The sequence below is a fragment of the Battus philenor genome, unplaced genomic scaffold (assembly GCF_028537555.1).
Source record: "Battus philenor isolate CCGP_79_NKW_IND1 unplaced genomic scaffold, ilBatPhil1.0.hap1 SCAF_18, whole genome shotgun sequence".
NCBI classification, from domain to species: domain Eukaryota; kingdom Metazoa; phylum Arthropoda; class Insecta; order Lepidoptera; family Papilionidae; genus Battus; species Battus philenor.
Window position 1 is genome coordinate 10,157,668 of NW_027181680.1, and position 12,767 is coordinate 10,170,434.

Consider the following 12,767-nt stretch of genomic DNA (forward strand, 5'->3'; position numbering starts at 1 on the left):
ATGTTATTGCTCTTAGCTCGAAGACAGCTTCATCGGAGCTGAGTTCACGGAGCGGAAGAATCTGTGAACTTAAAAACTAAGAATAAGGCTGGTAGAGCGCGTACCAGTTTCACGATGACGCTCGCACGTAGCAAAGGGCTCTACTTGTGTAAAGCTGTGTTATGAATGTGTTCATTGTTATGACGTGTACATGCGGCATAGTATGTATTATAGTAACAAACATTGTTTAACTTCGCAAAGGAAATACTGAAGATGTCGACTTAGTTTTCAAATTTGTTATACAACGAAAGGCACATACGATACACTGGTAAGTATTGTATGTGAGTGGACGATGAAGTACAAATCTTCATAAGGAAAGATCTCTGAGACCAAGCAGTAGCCATTATTATGTAATGCAATTTCCGCCGATTTATCTATTTAGTGTGGACGTTGAAAAAAAAATATTGAAGAAAATAACAAAGACATAACAGAGAATTAGGATTCGGTTTCGAAGATCACCAAGATGGTGTTTGCGCATCGAAGACGAACGGTCGCCAACGTCCATACCACGTTGAATACACCGGTTCTCGTCCGATCACCGAAGTTAAGCAACGTCGGGCGCGGTCAGTACTTGGATGGGTGACCGCCTGGGAACACCGCGTGATGTTGGCTTTTTTGGCGTTTTTCTTTCGGCGGTTCCTTTTTAGCGCTCCAATATTCTCAATCCGTAAACTTTTATCCATTTTTCATAGGAGATTATTAACAAAAAAATGAAGATTTCTCTCCGATGTCGCCTCTCGCGTTTGCGTTTCGAAGACCACCAGTCGCCAACGTCCATACCACGTTGAATACACCGGTTCTCGTCCGATCACCGAAGTTAAGCAACGTCGGGCGCGGTCAGTACTTGGATGGGTGACCGCCTGGGAACACCGCGTGATGTTGGCTTTTTTGGCGTTTTTCTTTCGGCGGTTCCCTTTTAGCGCTCCAACATTCTCAATCCATAAAGTTTTATCCATTTTTATAGGAGATTATTACCAAAAAAATGAAGATTTCTCTCCGATGTCGCCTCTCGCGTTTACGTTTCGAAGACCATCAGTCGCCAACGTCCATACCACGTTGAATACACCGGTTCTCGTCCGATCACCGAAGTTAAGCAACGTCGGGCGCGGTCAGTACTTGGATGGGTGACCGCCTGGGAACACCGCGTGATGTTGGCTTTTTTGGCGTTTTTCTTTCGGCGGTTCCTTTTTAGCACTCCAATATTCTCAATCCGTAAACTTTTATCCATTTTTCATAGGAGATTATTAACAAAAAAATGAAGATTTCTCTTCGATGTCGCCTCTCGCGTTTGCGTTTCGAAGACCATTAGTCGCCAACGTCCATACCACGTTGAATACACCGGTTCTCGTCCGATCACCGAAGTTAAGCAACGTCGGGCGCGGTCAGTACTTGGATGGGTGACCGCCTGGGAACACTGCGTGATGTTGGCTTTTTTGGCGTTTTTCTTTCGGCGGTTCCTTTTTAGCGCTCCAATATTCTCAATCCGTAAACTTTTATCCATTTTTCATAGGAGATAATTAACAAAAAAATGAAGATTTCTCTCCGATGTCGCCTCTCGCGTTTGCGTTTCGAAGACCATCAGTCGCCAACGTCCATACCACGTTGAATACACCGGTTCTCGTCCGATCACCGAAGTTAAGCAACGTCGGGCGCGGTCAGTACTTGGATGGGTGACCGCCTGGGAACACCGCGTGATGTTGGCTTTTTTGGCGTTTTTCTTTCGGCGGTTCCTTTTTAGCGCTCCAATATTCTCAATCCGTAAACTTTCATCCATTTTTCATAGGAGATTATTAACAAAAAAATGAAGATTTCTCTCCGATGTCGCCTCTCGCGTTTGCGTTTCGAAGACCATCAGTCGCCAACGTCCATACCACGTTGAATACACCGGTTCTCGTCCGATCACCGAAGTTAACCCTTTCACGACCACGGGGACGCCGGTGTCCCAAGCAAAAATCATGGATTAATTAAATATTTACGTAACCATTGTAAATTATTTTTTTGTTTTAATATTTTGGAAAGTACCTTTTTATTATTTTTTACTGGCAATATAGGATAACTAACACCGTTTATTGTTTATCGTCATCGGAACGTTAGAGTTCTTTTGGCGCGAATGATCTGCTGTTTGGAATAAATAATTGATATTGTAAAAGTGCTTTTCAAGTTTTTACAGTGTCAAATTATCATTACCTGTTAAGTAAATTGTTATTCTAAATATTCAGTAGTAATGTATTTATGTTGTATTCTGTGATAAATCGTTATAAAGATTATGGGACACGGATGTCCCTGTCGGCGTAAAGGGATACTTTTATACGGAATTTCTTAACTTTTGACCTGGTGATATACCAAAATGCTATCATTTTCTTATTCATATTTTTCTCAGAATATGTTTCGTAAGGGACGTGGAGTTTTTGAACTTCGAAAAAATAAAATTCTTCAAATTCTTGTGGGCGACAATAGCGATGAGGAAGATGACTTAGTGCTTGATGACGAAGACCAAAGACTTCTAGTACAGGATGATGACCAAGGGGTATTTGATGTCGAGGTTGAAGAGACGACGACTCTTCAACGGCAAGAATCACCTGATCCTTCAACGTCTCAAAAAATCAATCCATCTAATCATTAACCAATCCATCAACAACAGGAATTGTTTCGCCGAGTACCACAAATAACTTGCCCTATTATATTTATATTATTCATGAAAAAGTAAAAAAGAGTACACTAAGTAACAAATGTACATTATTTACAACAAAACAGACTTACCAACAAGTAAACCAAAATTTAGAGTTTAAGTAGAAAGTAACCCTTAGCGACCATAGGGACATATTTGTCCCATAAATTTCCAAGAAAAATGTAAAACTTTTTTTAATTTTTATTATAAATTATGTTTTTAGGATGCCTATTAATTCATTACATCTAGCTAAATTAATTAAATAAGGCACCGTAACCTTATGGTCCTGAAAGGGTTAAGCAACGTCGGGCGCGGTCAGTACTTGGATGGGTGACCGCCTGGGAACACCGCGTGATGTTGGCTTTTTTGGCGTTTTTCTTTCGGCGGTTCCCTTTTAGCGCTCCAACATTCTCAATCCATAAAGTTTTATCCATTTTTATAGGAGATTATTACCAAAAAAATGAAGATTTCTCTCCGATGTCGCCTCTCGCGTTTGCGTTTCGAAGACCATCAGTCGCCAACGTCCATACCACGTTGAATACACCGGTTCTCGTCCGATCACCGAAGTTAAGCAACGTCGGGCGCGGTCAGTACTTGGATGGGTGACCGCCTGGGAACACCGCGTGATGTTGGCTTTTTTGGCGTTTTTCTTTCGGCGGTTCCTTTTTAGCGCTCCAATATTCTCAATCCGTAAACTTTTATCCATTTTTCATAGGAGATTATTAACAAAAAAATGAAGATTTCTCTCCGATGTCGCCTCTCGCGTTTGCGTTTCGAAGACCATCAGTCGCCAACGTCCATACCACGTTGAATACACCGGTTCTCGTCCGATCACCGAAGTTAAGCAACGTCGGGCGCGGTCAGTACTTGGATGGGTGACCGCCTGGGAACACCGCGTGATGTTGGCTTTTTTGGCGTTTTTCTTTCGGCGGTTCCCTTTTAGCGCTCCAACATTCTCAATCCATAAAGTTTTATCCATTTTTATAGGAGATTATTACCAAAAAAATGAAGATTTCTCTCCGATGTCGCCTCTCGCGTTTGCGTTTCGAAGACCATCAGTCGCCAACGTCCATACCACGTTGAATACACCGGTTCTCGTCCGATCACCGAAGTTAAGCAACGTCGGGCGCGGTCAGTACTTGGATGGGTGACCGCCTGGGAACACCGCGTGATGTTGGCTTTTTTGGCGTTTTTCTTTCGGCGGTTCCTTTTTAGCGCTCCAATATTCTCAATCCGTAAACTTTTATCCATTTTTCATAGGAGATTATTAACAAAAAAATGAAGATTTCTCTCCGATGTCGCCTCTCGCGTTTGCGTTTCGAAGACCATCAGTCGCCAACGTCCATACCACGTTGAATACACCGGTTCTCGTCCGATCACCGAAGTTAAGCAACGTCGGGCGCGGTCAGTACTTGGATGGGTGACCGCCTGGGAACACCGCGTGATGTTGGCTTTTTTGGCGTTTTTTTTCGGCGGTTCCTTTTTAGCGCTCCTGTATTCTCAATCCATAAACTTTTATCCATTTTTCAAAGGAGATTATTAATAAAAAAATGAAGATTTCTCTCCGATGTCGCCTCTCGCGTTTGCGTTTCGAAGACCATCAGTCGCCAACGTCCATACCACGTTGAATACACCGGTTCTCGTCCGATCACCGAAGTTAAGCAACGTCGGGCGCGGTCAGTACTTGGATGGGTGACCGCCTGGGAACACCGCGTGATGTTGGCTTTTTTGGCGTTTTTCTTTCGGCGGTTCCTTTTTAGCGCTCCAATATTCTCAATCCGTAAACTTTTATCCATTTTTCATAGGAGATTATTAACAAAAAAATGAAGATTTCTCTCCGATGTCGCCTCTCGCGTTTGCGTTTCGAAGACCATCAGTCGCCAACGTCCATACCACGTTGAATACACCGGTTCTCGTCCGATCACCGAAGTTAAGCAACGTCGGGCGCGGTCAGTACTTGGATGGGTGACCGCCTGGGAACACCGCGTGATGTTGGCTTTTTTGGCGTTTTTTTTCGGCGGTTCCTTTTTAGCACTCCAATATTCTCAATCCGTAAACTTTTATCCATTTTTCATAGGCGATTATTAACAAAAAAATGAAGATTTCTCTCCGATGTCGCCTCTCGCGTTTGCGTTTCGAAGACCATCAGTCGCCAACGTCCATACCACGTTAAATACACCGGTTCTCGTCCGATCACCGAAGTTAAGCAACGTCGGGCGCGGTCAGTACTTGGATGGGTGACCGCCTGGGAACACCGCGTGATGTTGGCTTTTTTGGCGTTTTTTTTCGGCGGTTCCTTTTTAGCGCTCCTGTATTCTCAATCCATAAACTTTTATCCATTTTTCATAGGAGATTATTAACAAAAAAATGAAGATTTCTCTCCGATGTTGCCTCTCGCGTTTGCGTTTCGAAGACCATCAGTCGCCAACGTCCATACCACGTTGAATACACCGGTTCTCGTCCGATCACCGAAGTTAAGCAACGTCGGGCGCGGTCAGTACTTGGATGGGTGACCGCCTGGGAACACCGCGTGATGTTGGCTTTTTTAGCGTTTTTCTTTCAGCGGTTCCCTCTTTTAGCGCTTCAATATTCTCAATTCATAAACTTTTGTTTTGCATGTCATTCGTCAATTTTTATCGTTGTTAAAACTGGCGCTCTTTACTGTCTTATACTTAGCCTAATTTTGTAATATTTTGATACACGACTCCTTTTTTGTTCACGATGTGAACTATTATAGCACAAAATAAAACCCAAGTTGATTTCACCTTCAAAATCTTTTTAAAATACTGTAACCAATTTTCTTAATCATACTTTATACATGGAAAAACCTTTAAGAAGGATCGCTTTCTTACTTGACTATTTATTGTTTTCAATTGCGTTCAGGTTATTTTTTATGATAACAATTCAAATTATTAATATTTTGTGTTTTTATTTTCTAGTAACAAAAGGTGATTTTTTCAGGCCGATCACACTGCCATCTCGTAGCATTTAGATGAGTCCGCTGTCGTTACTCTGCCATTTCAATATTTTCCCTGTAGATGGCGCTCTTCTTCGCCAAATAAATACCATACAACCCTAAATTTTTACCCCTCTACGATCAACCCTTATTATTAAATTGAAAATTAAAAATATTTTTTTTGCAAAACAACATTTTCGGGATCAGCTAGTTATACATAATATCGAGTTTAACGTAGATAAATACAAAAGAAAAAAACGTGGGCAGGTTGCCTACTCGATGCGAAAAGAACTTTCATTAAAGCTGAAGAGTACACCAATACTTCGCTTTGCGTCGTTTTTTTTTAATTTAATTTAATTTTATTTTTTAAAAGATGGCAACACTTTTGTTTTTAATTGCATTACGCCATCAAAACTCGGGGATTCTCTTTCTAACCAAAAATCAACGCAATTTGAATACAGTTTTATTTTCACTTTGTTTTGCTAATTTTAAAAGTTCAGTTTTAATTAAGTAGTGTGTTGTGCTTATTTTAAAAGAGAATAATAAATTAATATAAATTTTTACGCGTTGTTTCTGGTTATCAAAAAGGTAAATATTATTACAATTTATTTAATTGGCAGAGTTATGTTATTTTTGTTTTTTAAATGTTCACTTTGTTCAATTTTCTTTTTAAAAAGTAGTATTTTCGTGACCCTGGAACCTATCTTCGATCTTTATGTGGTTTGCTATAGAAAATCTTAATTCACTTTGCGGCGTTTCAATTTGCGTCGTGTTTTTTTGGAACCTAACTACGACGCAAGGTGAGGTATTGGCGTATTATATATATATGTGTCGATCACTCTCTTACAACCAAAATATATTCCAAACCTTTTGTAGATAATAATAAGTTTAATTGAACAATAGTAACGGCTTGAAAATAAAAATGAAACTGCATTGTATGCTTATTCTATGTTGATGTTATTGCTCTTAGCTCGAAGACAGCTTCATCGGAGCTGAGTTCACGGAGCGGAAGAATCTGTGAACTTAAAAACTAAGAATAAGGCTGGTAGAGCGCGTACCAGTTTCACGATGACGCTCGCACGTAGCAAAGGGCTCTACTTGTGTAAAGCTGTGTTATGAATGTGTTCATTGTTATGACGTGTACATGCGGCATAGTATGTATTATAGTAACAAACATTGTTTAACTTCGCAAAGGAAATACTGAAGATGTCGACTTAGTTTTCAAATTTGTTATACAACGAAAGGCACATACGATACACTGGTAAGTATTGTATGTGAGTGGACGATGAAGTACAAATCTTCATAAGGAAAGATCTCTGAGACCAAGCAGTAGCCATTATTATGTAATGCAATTTCCGCCGATTTATCTATTTAGTGTGGACGTTGAAAAAAAAATATTGAAGAAAATAACAAAGACATAACAGAGAATTAGGATTCGGTTTCGAAGATCACCAAGATGGTGTTTGCGCATCGAAGACGAACGGTCGCCAACGTCCATACCACGTTGAATACACCGGTTCTCGTCCGATCACCGAAGTTAAGCAACGTCGGGCGCGGTCAGTACTTGGATGGGTGACCGCCTGGGAACACCGCGTGATGTTGGCTTTTTTGGCGTTTTTCTTTCGGCGGTTCCTTTTTAGCGCTCCAATATTCTCAATCCGTAAACTTTTATCCATTTTTCATAGGAGATTATTAACAAAAAAATGAAGATTTCTCTCCGATGTCGCCTCTCGCGTTTGCGTTTCGAAGACCACCAGTCGCCAACGTCCATACCACGTTGAATACACCGGTTCTCGTCCGATCACCGAAGTTAAGCAACGTCGGGCGCGGTCAGTACTTGGATGGGTGACCGCCTGGGAACACCGCGTGATGTTGGCTTTTTTGGCGTTTTTCTTTCGGCGGTTCCCTTTTAGCGCTCCAACATTCTCAATCCATAAAGTTTTATCCATTTTTATAGGAGATTATTACCAAAAAAATGAAGATTTCTCTCCGATGTCGCCTCTCGCGTTTACGTTTCGAAGACCATCAGTCGCCAACGTCCATACCACGTTGAATACACCGGTTCTCGTCCGATCACCGAAGTTAAGCAACGTCGGGCGCGGTCAGTACTTGGATGGGTGACCGCCTGGGAACACCGCGTGATGTTGGCTTTTTTGGCGTTTTTCTTTCGGCGGTTCCTTTTTAGCACTCCAATATTCTCAATCCGTAAACTTTTATCCATTTTTCATAGGAGATTATTAACAAAAAAATGAAGATTTCTCTTCGATGTCGCCTCTCGCGTTTGCGTTTCGAAGACCATTAGTCGCCAACGTCCATACCACGTTGAATACACCGGTTCTCGTCCGATCACCGAAGTTAAGCAACGTCGGGCGCGGTCAGTACTTGGATGGGTGACCGCCTGGGAACACTGCGTGATGTTGGCTTTTTTGGCGTTTTTCTTTCGGCGGTTCCTTTTTAGCGCTCCAATATTCTCAATCCGTAAACTTTTATCCATTTTTCATAGGAGATAATTAACAAAAAAATGAAGATTTCTCTCCGATGTCGCCTCTCGCGTTTGCGTTTCGAAGACCATCAGTCGCCAACGTCCATACCACGTTGAATACACCGGTTCTCGTCCGATCACCGAAGTTAAGCAACGTCGGGCGCGGTCAGTACTTGGATGGGTGACCGCCTGGGAACACCGCGTGATGTTGGCTTTTTTGGCGTTTTTCTTTCGGCGGTTCCTTTTTAGCGCTCCAATATTCTCAATCCGTAAACTTTCATCCATTTTTCATAGGAGATTATTAACAAAAAAATGAAGATTTCTCTCCGATGTCGCCTCTCGCGTTTGCGTTTCGAAGACCATCAGTCGCCAACGTCCATACCACGTTGAATACACCGGTTCTCGTCCGATCACCGAAGTTAACCCTTTCACGACCACGGGGACGCCGGTGTCCCAAGCAAAAATCATGGATTAATTAAATATTTACGTAACCATTGTAAATTATTTTTTTGTTTTAATATTTTGGAAAGTACCTTTTTATTATTTTTTACTGGCAATATAGGATAACTAACACCGTTTATTGTTTATCGTCATCGGAACGTTAGAGTTCTTTTGGCGCGAATGATCTGCTGTTTGGAATAAATAATTGATATTGTAAAAGTGCTTTTCAAGTTTTTACAGTGTCAAATTATCATTACCTGTTAAGTAAATTGTTATTCTAAATATTCAGTAGTAATGTATTTATGTTGTATTCTGTGATAAATCGTTATAAAGATTATGGGACACGGATGTCCCTGTCGGCGTAAAGGGATACTTTTATACGGAATTTCTTAACTTTTGACCTGGTGATATACCAAAATGCTATCATTTTCTTATTCATATTTTTCTCAGAATATGTTTCGTAAGGGACGTGGAGTTTTTGAACTTCGAAAAAATAAAATTCTTCAAATTCTTGTGGGCGACAATAGCGATGAGGAAGATGACTTAGTGCTTGATGACGAAGACCAAAGACTTCTAGTACAGGATGATGACCAAGGGGTATTTGATGTCGAGGTTGAAGAGACGACGACTCTTCAACGGCAAGAATCACCTGATCCTTCAACGTCTCAAAAAATCAATCCATCTAATCATTAACCAATCCATCAACAACAGGAATTGTTTCGCCGAGTACCACAAATAACTTGCCCTATTATATTTATATTATTCATGAAAAAGTAAAAAAGAGTACACTAAGTAACAAATGTACATTATTTACAACAAAACAGACTTACCAACAAGTAAACCAAAATTTAGAGTTTAAGTAGAAAGTAACCCTTAGCGACCATAGGGACATATTTGTCCCATAAATTTCCAAGAAAAATGTAAAACTTTTTTTAATTTTTATTATAAATTATGTTTTTAGGATGCCTATTAATTCATTACATCTAGCTAAATTAATTAAATAAGGCACCGTAACCTTATGGTCCTGAAAGGGTTAAGCAACGTCGGGCGCGGTCAGTACTTGGATGGGTGACCGCCTGGGAACACCGCGTGATGTTGGCTTTTTTGGCGTTTTTCTTTCGGCGGTTCCCTTTTAGCGCTCCAACATTCTCAATCCATAAAGTTTTATCCATTTTTATAGGAGATTATTACCAAAAAAATGAAGATTTCTCTCCGATGTCGCCTCTCGCGTTTGCGTTTCGAAGACCATCAGTCGCCAACGTCCATACCACGTTGAATACACCGGTTCTCGTCCGATCACCGAAGTTAAGCAACGTCGGGCGCGGTCAGTACTTGGATGGGTGACCGCCTGGGAACACCGCGTGATGTTGGCTTTTTTGGCGTTTTTCTTTCGGCGGTTCCTTTTTAGCGCTCCAATATTCTCAATCCGTAAACTTTTATCCATTTTTCATAGGAGATTATTAACAAAAAAATGAAGATTTCTCTCCGATGTCGCCTCTCGCGTTTGCGTTTCGAAGACCATCAGTCGCCAACGTCCATACCACGTTGAATACACCGGTTCTCGTCCGATCACCGAAGATAAGCAACGTCGGGCGCGGTCAGTACTTGGATGGGTGACCGCCTGGGAACACCGCGTGATGTTGGCTTTTTTGGCGTTTTTCTTTCGGCGGTTCCTTTTTAGCGCTCCAATATTCTCAATCCGTAAACTTTTATCCATTTTTCATAGGAGATTATTAACAAAAAAATGAAGATTTCTCTCCGATGTCGCCTCTCGCGTTTGCGTTTCGAAGACCATCAGTCGCCAACGTCCATACCACGTTGAATACACCGGTTCTCGTCCGATCACCGAAGTTAAGCAACGTCGGGCGCGGTCAGTACTTGGATGGGTGACCGCCTGGGAACACCGCGTGATGTTGGCTTTTTTGGCGTTTTTCTTTCGGCGGTTCCCTTTTAGCGCTCCAACATTCTCAATCCATAAAGTTTTATCCATTTTTATAGGAGATTATTACCAAAAAAATGAAGATTTCTCTCCGATGTCGCCTCTCGCGTTTACGTTTCGAAGACCATCAGTCGCCAACGTCCATACCACGTTGAATACACCGGTTCTCGTCCGATCACCGAAGTTAAGCAACGTCGGGCGCGGTCAGTACTTGGATGGGTGACCGCCTGGGAACACCGCGTGATGTTGGCTTTTTTGGCGTTTTTCTTTCGGCGGTTCCCTTTTAGCGCTCCAACATTCTCAATCCATAAAGTTTTATCCATTTTTATAGGAGATTATTACCAAAAAAATGAAGATTTCTCTCCGATGTCGCCTCTCGCGTTTGCGTTTCGAAGACCATCAGTCGCCAACGTCCATACCACGTTGAATACACCGGTTCTCGTCCGATCACCGAAGTTAAGCAACGTCGGGCGCGGTCAGTACTTGGATGGGTGACCGCCTGGGAACACCGCGTGATGTTGGCTTTTTTGGCGTTTTTCTTTCGGCGGTTCCTTTTTAGCGCTCCAATATTCTCAATCCGTAAACTTTTATCCATTTTTCATAGGAGATTATTAACAAAAAAATGAAGATTTCTCTCCGATGTCGCCTCTCGCGTTTGCGTTTCGAAGACCATCAGTCGCCAACGTCCATACCACGTTGAATACACCGGTTCTCGTCCGATCACCGAAGATAAGCAACGTCGGGCGCGGTCAGTACTTGGATGGGTGACCGCCTGGGAACACCGCGTGATGTTGGCTTTTTTGGCGTTTTTCTTTCGGCGGTTCCTTTTTAGCGCTCCAATATTCTCAATCCGTAAACTTTTATCCATTTTTCATAGGAGATTATTAACAAAAAAATGAAGATTTCTCTCCGATGTCGCCTCTCGCGTTTGCGTTTCGAAGACCATCAGTCGCCAACGTCCATACCACGTTGAATACACCGGTTCTCGTCCGATCACCGAAGTTAAGCAACGTCGGGCGCGGTCAGTACTTGGATGGGTGACCGCCTGGGAACACCGCGTGATGTTGGCTTTTTTGGCGTTTTTCTTTCGGCGGTTCCCTTTTAGCGCTCCAACATTCTCAATCCATAAAGTTTTATCCATTTTTATAGGAGATTATTACCAAAAAAATGAAGATTTCTCTCCGATGTCGCCTCTCGCGTTTACGTTTCGAAGACCATCAGTCGCCAACGTCCATACCACGTTGAATACACCGGTTCTCGTCCGATCACCGAAGTTAAGCAACGTCGGGCGCGGTCAGTACTTGGATGGGTGACCGCCTGGGAACACCGCGTGATGTTGGCTTTTTTGGCGTTTTTCTTTCGGCGGTTCCCTTTTAGCGCTCCAACATTCTCAATCCATAAAGTTTTATCCATTTTTATAGGAGATTATTACCAAAAAAATGAAGATTTCTCTCCGATGTCGCCTCTCGCGTTTACGTTTCGAAGACCATCAGTCGCCAACGTCCATACCACGTTGAATACACCGGTTCTCGTCCGATCACCGAAGTTAAGCAACGTCGGGCGCGGTCAGTACTTGGATGGGTGACCGCCTGGGAACACCGCGTGATGTTGGCTTTTTTGGCGTTTTTCTTTCGGCGGTTCCCTTTTAGCGCTCCAACATTCTCAATCCATAAAGTTTTATCCATTTTTATAGGAGATTATTACCAAAAAAATGAAGATTTCTCTCCGATGTCGCCTCTCGCGTTTGCGTTTCGAAGACCATCAGTCGCCAACGTCCATACCACGTTGAATACACCGGTTCTCGTCCGATCACCGAAGTTAAGCAACGTCGGGCGCGGTCAGTACTTGGATGGGTGACCGCCTGGGAACACCGCGTGATGTTGGCTTTTTTGGCGTTTTTCTTTCGGCGGTTCCTTTTTAGCGCTCCAATATTCTCAATCCGTAAACTTTTATCCATTTTTCATAGGAGATTATTAACAAAAAAATGAAGATTTCTCTCCGATGTCGCCTCTCGCGTTTGCGTTTCGAAGACCATCAGTCGCCAACGTCCATACCACGTTGAATACACCGGTTCTCGTCCGATCACCGAAGATAAGCAACGTCGGGCGCGGTCAGTACTTGGATGGGTGACCGCCTGGGAACACCGCGTGATGTTGGCTTTTTTGGCGTTTTTCTTTCGGCGGTTCCTTTTTAGCGCTCCAATATTCTCAATCCGTAAACTTTTATCCATTTTTCATAGGAG

At 42.4% G+C, this 12,767-nt stretch overlaps 29 non-coding genes across 29 annotated transcripts; all 29 read left to right on the top strand.

Moving 5' to 3' along the window:
• The first annotated feature begins 532 nt into the window (after positions 1–532).
• On the top strand, positions 533–651 carry LOC137920849 (5S ribosomal RNA). Its single transcript, XR_011107096.1, has one exon. It is a non-coding gene; the product is annotated as a 5S ribosomal RNA (ribosomal RNA).
• Positions 652–805: 154 nt separating this feature from the next.
• On the top strand, positions 806–924 carry LOC137920851 (5S ribosomal RNA). The gene has a single exon (XR_011107097.1). It is a non-coding gene; the product is annotated as a 5S ribosomal RNA (ribosomal RNA).
• A 153-nt stretch (positions 925–1,077) lies between these two features.
• Positions 1,078–1,196, top strand: LOC137920852 (5S ribosomal RNA). Its single transcript, XR_011107098.1, has one exon. It is a non-coding gene; the product is annotated as a 5S ribosomal RNA (ribosomal RNA).
• A 154-nt stretch (positions 1,197–1,350) lies between these two features.
• LOC137920642 (5S ribosomal RNA) lies at positions 1,351–1,469 on the top strand. Its single transcript, XR_011106903.1, has one exon. It is a non-coding gene; the product is annotated as a 5S ribosomal RNA (ribosomal RNA).
• Positions 1,470–1,623: 154 nt separating this feature from the next.
• On the top strand, positions 1,624–1,742 carry LOC137920853 (5S ribosomal RNA). The gene has a single exon (XR_011107099.1). It is a non-coding gene; the product is annotated as a 5S ribosomal RNA (ribosomal RNA).
• Positions 1,743–3,223: 1,481 nt separating this feature from the next.
• On the top strand, positions 3,224–3,342 carry LOC137920854 (5S ribosomal RNA). The gene has a single exon (XR_011107100.1). It is a non-coding gene; the product is annotated as a 5S ribosomal RNA (ribosomal RNA).
• A 154-nt stretch (positions 3,343–3,496) lies between these two features.
• LOC137920856 (5S ribosomal RNA) lies at positions 3,497–3,615 on the top strand. Its single transcript, XR_011107102.1, has one exon. It is a non-coding gene; the product is annotated as a 5S ribosomal RNA (ribosomal RNA).
• A 153-nt stretch (positions 3,616–3,768) lies between these two features.
• Positions 3,769–3,887, top strand: LOC137920857 (5S ribosomal RNA). Its single transcript, XR_011107103.1, has one exon. It is a non-coding gene; the product is annotated as a 5S ribosomal RNA (ribosomal RNA).
• Positions 3,888–4,041: 154 nt separating this feature from the next.
• On the top strand, positions 4,042–4,160 carry LOC137920858 (5S ribosomal RNA). The gene has a single exon (XR_011107104.1). It is a non-coding gene; the product is annotated as a 5S ribosomal RNA (ribosomal RNA).
• Positions 4,161–4,313: 153 nt separating this feature from the next.
• On the top strand, positions 4,314–4,432 carry LOC137920859 (5S ribosomal RNA). Its single transcript, XR_011107105.1, has one exon. It is a non-coding gene; the product is annotated as a 5S ribosomal RNA (ribosomal RNA).
• A 154-nt stretch (positions 4,433–4,586) lies between these two features.
• On the top strand, positions 4,587–4,705 carry LOC137920860 (5S ribosomal RNA). Its single transcript, XR_011107106.1, has one exon. It is a non-coding gene; the product is annotated as a 5S ribosomal RNA (ribosomal RNA).
• Positions 4,706–4,858: 153 nt separating this feature from the next.
• On the top strand, positions 4,859–4,977 carry LOC137920676 (5S ribosomal RNA). Its single transcript, XR_011106935.1, has one exon. It is a non-coding gene; the product is annotated as a 5S ribosomal RNA (ribosomal RNA).
• A 153-nt stretch (positions 4,978–5,130) lies between these two features.
• Positions 5,131–5,249, top strand: LOC137920861 (5S ribosomal RNA). Its single transcript, XR_011107107.1, has one exon. It is a non-coding gene; the product is annotated as a 5S ribosomal RNA (ribosomal RNA).
• Positions 5,250–7,149: 1,900 nt separating this feature from the next.
• On the top strand, positions 7,150–7,268 carry LOC137920862 (5S ribosomal RNA). The gene has a single exon (XR_011107108.1). It is a non-coding gene; the product is annotated as a 5S ribosomal RNA (ribosomal RNA).
• A 154-nt stretch (positions 7,269–7,422) lies between these two features.
• Positions 7,423–7,541, top strand: LOC137920863 (5S ribosomal RNA). Its single transcript, XR_011107109.1, has one exon. It is a non-coding gene; the product is annotated as a 5S ribosomal RNA (ribosomal RNA).
• A 153-nt stretch (positions 7,542–7,694) lies between these two features.
• Positions 7,695–7,813, top strand: LOC137920864 (5S ribosomal RNA). The gene has a single exon (XR_011107110.1). It is a non-coding gene; the product is annotated as a 5S ribosomal RNA (ribosomal RNA).
• A 154-nt stretch (positions 7,814–7,967) lies between these two features.
• Positions 7,968–8,086, top strand: LOC137920643 (5S ribosomal RNA). The gene has a single exon (XR_011106904.1). It is a non-coding gene; the product is annotated as a 5S ribosomal RNA (ribosomal RNA).
• A 154-nt stretch (positions 8,087–8,240) lies between these two features.
• Positions 8,241–8,359, top strand: LOC137920865 (5S ribosomal RNA). Its single transcript, XR_011107111.1, has one exon. It is a non-coding gene; the product is annotated as a 5S ribosomal RNA (ribosomal RNA).
• A 1,481-nt stretch (positions 8,360–9,840) lies between these two features.
• LOC137920868 (5S ribosomal RNA) lies at positions 9,841–9,959 on the top strand. The gene has a single exon (XR_011107113.1). It is a non-coding gene; the product is annotated as a 5S ribosomal RNA (ribosomal RNA).
• A 154-nt stretch (positions 9,960–10,113) lies between these two features.
• On the top strand, positions 10,114–10,232 carry LOC137920602 (5S ribosomal RNA). The gene has a single exon (XR_011106865.1). It is a non-coding gene; the product is annotated as a 5S ribosomal RNA (ribosomal RNA).
• Positions 10,233–10,386: 154 nt separating this feature from the next.
• On the top strand, positions 10,387–10,505 carry LOC137920869 (5S ribosomal RNA). Its single transcript, XR_011107114.1, has one exon. It is a non-coding gene; the product is annotated as a 5S ribosomal RNA (ribosomal RNA).
• Positions 10,506–10,658: 153 nt separating this feature from the next.
• On the top strand, positions 10,659–10,777 carry LOC137920870 (5S ribosomal RNA). Its single transcript, XR_011107115.1, has one exon. It is a non-coding gene; the product is annotated as a 5S ribosomal RNA (ribosomal RNA).
• A 153-nt stretch (positions 10,778–10,930) lies between these two features.
• LOC137920871 (5S ribosomal RNA) lies at positions 10,931–11,049 on the top strand. The gene has a single exon (XR_011107117.1). It is a non-coding gene; the product is annotated as a 5S ribosomal RNA (ribosomal RNA).
• A 154-nt stretch (positions 11,050–11,203) lies between these two features.
• LOC137920603 (5S ribosomal RNA) lies at positions 11,204–11,322 on the top strand. Its single transcript, XR_011106866.1, has one exon. It is a non-coding gene; the product is annotated as a 5S ribosomal RNA (ribosomal RNA).
• A 154-nt stretch (positions 11,323–11,476) lies between these two features.
• On the top strand, positions 11,477–11,595 carry LOC137920872 (5S ribosomal RNA). Its single transcript, XR_011107118.1, has one exon. It is a non-coding gene; the product is annotated as a 5S ribosomal RNA (ribosomal RNA).
• A 153-nt stretch (positions 11,596–11,748) lies between these two features.
• Positions 11,749–11,867, top strand: LOC137920873 (5S ribosomal RNA). Its single transcript, XR_011107119.1, has one exon. It is a non-coding gene; the product is annotated as a 5S ribosomal RNA (ribosomal RNA).
• A 153-nt stretch (positions 11,868–12,020) lies between these two features.
• On the top strand, positions 12,021–12,139 carry LOC137920874 (5S ribosomal RNA). The gene has a single exon (XR_011107120.1). It is a non-coding gene; the product is annotated as a 5S ribosomal RNA (ribosomal RNA).
• A 153-nt stretch (positions 12,140–12,292) lies between these two features.
• Positions 12,293–12,411, top strand: LOC137920875 (5S ribosomal RNA). Its single transcript, XR_011107121.1, has one exon. It is a non-coding gene; the product is annotated as a 5S ribosomal RNA (ribosomal RNA).
• Positions 12,412–12,565: 154 nt separating this feature from the next.
• On the top strand, positions 12,566–12,684 carry LOC137920604 (5S ribosomal RNA). The gene has a single exon (XR_011106867.1). It is a non-coding gene; the product is annotated as a 5S ribosomal RNA (ribosomal RNA).
• The last annotated feature ends 83 nt before the right edge of the window (positions 12,685–12,767 follow it).